The following is a 6,894-nucleotide window of genomic DNA, read 5'->3' as shown; positions in this document are numbered from 1 at the left end:
ACTTTGGTGAGTAGTGTCTGGGGTCTTAAGAGCCTGTGAGCGGCCAACTAAGATACTCCACTGGCCTCACCCCTTCAGGAGCAAGAGAGAATGAAGAAAACAAGATACAAGAAAAAGATTAGTCCAAAGGACTAATGGACCACAACTACCACGGCCTCCACCAGACTGAGTCCAGCACAACTACATGGTGCCCGGCTACCGCAACTGACTGCTCTGACTGGGATCACAACAGAGAGTCCTGGATAGAGCTGGAGAAAAATGTAGAACAAAATGCTAACTCACAAAAAATGACCAGACTTACTGGCCTGATAGAGACTGGAGAAACCCCCAGAGTATGGCCCCCAGACAGCCTTTTAGCTCAGGAATGAAGTCACTCCCGATGTTCACCCTTCAGCCAAAGATTAGACAGGCCCATAACACAAAACAAGACAAATGGGGCACAACATTCCTGGGACAAGGAGTAGAAGGCAGGAGGGGACAGAAGGCTGGTAATAGGGAACCCAAAGTTGAGAAGGGACAGTGTTGACATGTCTTGGGGTTGTTAAACATTGTCATAAAAAAAATGTATGATATCCTGTGTTGTTGCAGGGAAAGTGGAACTCTCATACATTGCTGTTGTTGTTAGGTGCCGTTGAGTAGGTTCCGACTCATAGCAACCCTGTGTATAACAGAACGAAACACTGCCCAGTCTTGCGTCATCCTCATGATCGTTGTTATGCTTGAGCCCATTGTTGCAGCTACTGTGTCAATCCATACATTGCTAGTGGGAGTGAAAACTGTTATAACTGGGCAATATGTATCAAAAGCCATTAACGAAACAACTTACTTCCAATAACGCATCTTTATGAAATCAGTATAAACATCCACAAAGATTTTTCAATAAGGTTCATCACAATCTTGTTTATAATAATGATATTGAAAACAACTTAAATATCTAACAAATAGGGATTGGCTAAATAATTATGGCACGACTATATGGCACTGTTGTTAGCTGCCACCTGGCTCAACAACAACATATGACACAATACTATGTAGCCTTTAAAATTGATATTGTAGGAGGCTATTTAATCACATCACGAGACTAATGACATATTTTACATGGGAATAAGCAGGTTAGAATACAATAGACACATACTGACCCCATTTCAAAAAACAAAAAAATATTACAGCCTAGAAAACTCTATGGGGGCAGTTTTACTCTGCCACATTGGGTCACTATGAGTCAAAAATTGACTCGAGAGCACCTAACAACTACCAGTATTTATACAGATTAACATAGTTGGCAATATCTTCTAGGGTCATTTTTTTTCCCCAGAAAATACACCAAGTTCTTCAAAGAGCTGTGTCTTATATAGACCCACAATAAAAGTCAAGGTCAAATCATTAAATTGTAATTCAAGTGAAAGCATTTCCACTGGGATTTCAGCTAATAAAGCCCAGGTCTACTGCGCCCTGTAACTTGGTATAGTGATAGAAGTGCAAGAATTTAGAAGAATTTATAGTTAATGTAGCTCAGGCATTCTCTCAAATATCAGTTGTATCAACTGCACATTTGGCAGCACCTGTATAGCAGTCACTTCAAGGTTGAGCTCTCTGAAATATGTCTGGAATTCTGATATCCCAAGCTATTGATTAAAGTGAAACCGCCATGCTTTAGATGTCTGATAAGCTAAAGACAAAGCTTACATTCTGTTACATGGCAACTCAGAGACCTAACTTGTATTTTTGCTGAGGCAGAAAACCAGCCCACCCACACACAGAACTGGCTGTAGGGGAGCCTTCAGGCATGGCCAAATGTTTCCTTAAAAAAAAATTGTGCTTGAAGAGGAATCCTGTTGAGTTCTCAGAGTTTAGAATCATAGGGCATGGAAGAAATTATTTTGACCTAAAAAAAGTTAAGGAAAATCTTACTATGATCATAAATAATCCTAGTTATAACTTTTTTGTACACCATATGATTTAAAGCATCAGTGAATTGAAATGGGCCTGCCAAGATGACTATTCTGAGAGAGCTGAACAAATTAACTTGCTGGCTAGAGTTACTGCTATTATCCATTTGAAAATATACCAAGAGTCCACAAACTGTGTTTTAACACTATTAAGGGGTCTTCCAAAATTAGGGATAACTCCCTTTTTCTATGCCAGACATGTTTGACTTTTTTATCACAATGAGGTGGAAATATTTACAGATACTTGTCAAGGGGACCTAAACCTTTGTTCTTTATCGAATGAATGTCAAAACAACATCCAGGTAATACCAACAATGCTTCTAGCCCATGATACAAAACTGGTAACAAGTCATAGGCCCCAGAGTTGGCACTATTCCATTGGTGATTATGAGGTAGATAAAATTTTCTTACAGTCCACAGCAGTACCACTGTAAACTACAGAACAGCTATTCCAGCAAGGGGACTAGATGTTGTAATACTAAAAAAACCCAAACCCGTTGCTGTCGAGTTAATTCTCACTCATAGTGACCCTATAAGACAGAGTAGAACTTTCCTATAGAGTTTCCAAGGAGCGTCTGGTGGATTCAAACTGCCAACCTCTGGTTAGCGTGTGTAGCTCTTAACCACTATGCCACCACAGTTTCCAGATGTTATAATACATTTATTAATTTCCATGGGCAGAAACTTTGTATCTATGGTGAAATATAATCACAACTTCCATATGCCTTACTTGTAAGTGAAAGGGAAGATGTCCCTTCAAAATACATATATATATATAAAAAAAAAGAATAAAAACACTAAATCCCAAATATAAAAGTTATCATCCTCCATCACTACAGCTTTGGAAAGGACATAGTGACTTTGGCACGTCTTTCTTAGGGTTGATGGTCAAAAACTATAAATGTCGTATGTTCTCATGAGAAAGAATAAAAGAAAAACAATCATCAAACTGTTGTGTGTAATGTTCAAACATGAATTAATGTAAAACACCATAAAACAGACATAAACAATAAAAACCACATGATTATACCAATAAACACAGGAAATGCATTTTGAAAAACTCTCACATAGTTTCATAATAAAAACAACAAACTAGAAATTCAAGGGAACTTCATCAAGTTGGTAAAGAAAATCTACAATTTCCACAGCTAACATCATACTTAATGGTGAAAGACTGGATATGTTCCTGTAAGATCAGGAAAAAGACAAGAGTTTCTGCTCTCACTAATTCAACATTGCACTGGAGGTTCCAGACAGATCCATTATGTAAGAATATTAAATAAAAAGCATACACATTTGAAATGAAGAAATAAAACTATCTCTATTTGCAGATGACATGATCTTACATGTAGTAAATCCTATGAAACACACAGAAAAAAACTATTACCACTAATAAATGAGTTCAGCAAGCTTTCAGGATACAAAATAAATATTAAAAAATCAATTGTATTTATACATACCAGCAATGAACATTCCAAATATGAAATTAAGTAAACAATTCCATTCACAATAGCATCAAGAAGAATAAAATACTTAGGAATACATTTAACAAAAGAAAACTTATACTCTGAAAATGACAAAACATTGCTGAAATTATAGAAAACCTAAATAAATAGAAAGACATCCCATGTTTGTGGATCAGTAGACTTAATATTAAGATAGCAATACCCTTCATATTGATCTGTAGACTAATGCAATCACTATCAAAATTCCACCTGCATTTTTCAGAAATTTACAAGCATCCTAAAATTTGTATGGAAATGAAAGGGACTCAGAATAGCCAAAAGTATCTTGAAAAAGATGAATAAAGTTGCATGACTCACGCTCCAGATTTCAAGACTTACTACAAAACTACAGTAATCAGGACAGTGTGGTACTGCCATATGGAATTTAAGGAAATCCTTGTTAAATCACTTGCTGACAACTAAGCTAATAGAACAGAAACTTCACTGGCCACTCGTGACAAAAAATGCAGTCTTCAGAAAAATACTTCATAAAACAAACAACTACATCATAAAGCAAACAAACAACTACAATCACAATAAGCAGAAGCAACAAACCCCAAGGAGGAGGAAGAATCTGATTTTCAGAGTTACCAGATAATAATACTAAAAATATTCAGTTTTCAAAAAAAAAAAATCACAAGGCATGCAAAGAAACAAGTATAACCATTTATGGGTGGAGGGGGGAGAGAAATTAACAAAAGCCATCCCTGAGAAAGCCCAAACATTGACTTATTAGACAAAGACTTTAAGTCTACTGCCTTATATATGCTGAAAGAGTTAAAGGAAATCATGGACAAAGACTAAATGGAAGCAGAAGACCTATGGCTCACCAAATAAGAATATCAACTAAGAGATATATATGATAAAAAAGAAAGAAATCCTAAAGCTGAAAAGCACAATAAATGAGATTTACGTGAGGGTTACAACAGCAGATTTAAGCAAGCAAAAGAAAGATTCAGTAAATGTGAATATAGGGTAATTTGTATTTTTCAGAGGAGCGAGAAAAATATCAAGAAAAATAAACAGAGTTTAAGGGATTTGTGAAACATCATCATGCATATCATCATACAGTTTCCAAATCTGATGAAAAACATGAATATAAACATCCAAGAACCTCAACAAACTCCAAGCAGGATAAACTCAAAGTGATCCATATCAACACACATTATAATCAAACTGTCAAAAGCCAGAGATAATCTTGAAAACATCAAGAGAGAACTGACTCACCATGTACAGGGATCCTCAATAAGATTAACAATTTATTTCTTGTCAGAAGCCATGGCATCCAGAATGAACTGGGATGACATTTGTAAAGTGCTGAGAGGAAAAAAAATTAAAAGTCAACCAAGAATTCTATATCCGGCAAAACTATTCTTAAGAAATAAAGAAATTAAGACAGTCCCAGATTAAAAAGAATAAAAAAAAGCTAAGACATTATGTTACTAGTAGACCTTCCCTACAAAAAATGCTAAAGACAGTCCCCAAGCTGAAATGAAAGAACACTAGACAGTAACTCAAACCATACAAAGAAGTAAAGAACACCCATAAAGGTATCAAAATAGTTAAATATAAAAACCAGTATTATTGCATTGTTGGTTTGTAACTCGTTTTACATTTTTACATATAATTCAAAAGACAGATGCATCAAAAACAATTATAAATGCATGTTAACGGCCACGCATGCATAAAGATGGTGATACTAACAATACAAAGAGGGAGAGATGGAGTTGTGTAGAAACCAAGTATTTTTCAAAATCTTGAAGCTACATTTATATTAATGAAAACAAGTTTTTTGTGTTTTTTTAATAAACATAAGATGCCAACTGTAGTCACCAAGGTAACTATCTGCAAAATAGCTTAAAAAATATAAAAGAAGAAAATGATAAGGGAATCAAATTGGTACACTAGAAAAAATCAATTAAACACAAAAGAAGGCAGTGATCAGGGAATGAAGAACAAAAATATATATAAGATTTAAAAGAAAAAATAGCAAAATAAGCAAAAGATCAATAAGGAAACAAGATGAATGCAATCCTATAACAAAATTAGATCTAATATACATGTACAGAACACTCCACTTAACAACATAACACACATTTGTCACAAGTACACATGGAATGTTTCTTGAATTGCCAACATGTTAGGCCACAACACATCTCAATAAATTTAAAAAGATTGCAATCATACAGAATATCTTTCCACATCACAATGAAAGGAAAATAGAAATTAATAACAGAAGGTAAAATGTTTCATCATTTAATAGGCCAAGGTTTTTTAAATTTCTTTTTCTTCTGTGTTCTTAAAGAAACATACTAATTTTTGACTATTAATTTAGAAAAATCTAAGCAGTGAGATATGCAAAACCAATCATCATCCACTCAGATGTCATTTTATAGATTAACACTGTGTGCTACTGTATGAAAAAGTATATATAATTTAATAGCGTATGAAAAGGAAATACATATTTGTTTGCACTCATGCAAAACACAAACTTTGCTCTACAAAATTTCTTGTTTCTCTGAGATTTAAAAATGCAAGAATTACATGTATAGGAAAACGATTGTAATTACTGTTTATCACATCTTTCTCTTGGTCTGTTTGTAAACGCTTCGTTTGGATTTTGTGGGGTTTTTTGTTTGTTCATCTGTTTGTTTTAAATCTCTGTACATTTTTATATATCCTGGATTAATGAACTGGTCTTGTTAACAGGATTCTCAAGAAATGGATCTTTCCTTTGACTTATCCTTACTTGGATGTAGGAGATTCTGCAGGTAATAGGTATGCATATTGTTTTGTAGCCAGTTTGGATTTTGTGAAAGTTTAGGATTTACTGAAGTTCACTGTATTGCTTTATGTTTCTATCTATTAAAAATTCTTAATAAACTGTTAATCATTCTCTTTTTGGCTGAATACAGTTGCTTGTATGATTCAATTTTTTCTTGGCATGAATACTTAATATTTGAATGTTCCTCCTATACGTGTTGTATGTGACTACTTATATAGAGTTTGATTGTCATTGGAGCTTATCTGAATACACACACATACACACAAATATACATAGATACTTCCTTAAAACTTCTGAACTCCATAGAAGAAAAAATTGGATCAACACTAGAGGCCCTAAGACACAACATTAACAGGATACAAACCGCAGCCAACAACACACAAACTCCAGAAGATAAGCTAGATAACTGGGATCTTCTAAAAATTAAACACTTATGCTCATCAAAAGACTTCACCAAAAGAGTAAAAAGAGAACCTACAGACTTAGAAAAAATTTTTGGACACTACAAGTCAGACAAAGGTCTAATCTGTAAAATCTACAAGAAAATCAAACACCTCTACAACAAAAAGACAAATAATCCAATTTAAAAATGGGCAAAGGAAATGAACAGACACTTTAGCAAAGACGCCATTCAAGCAACCAACAGACACACGAG

This window comes from Trichechus manatus, unplaced genomic scaffold, assembly GCF_000243295.1.
Source record: "Trichechus manatus latirostris isolate Lorelei unplaced genomic scaffold, TriManLat1.0 scaffold00066, whole genome shotgun sequence".
NCBI classification, from domain to species: Eukaryota; Metazoa; Chordata; class Mammalia; order Sirenia; family Trichechidae; genus Trichechus; species Trichechus manatus.
The sequence above is the reverse complement of the archived record's forward strand: the minus strand, read 5'-3'. Positions refer to the sequence as shown.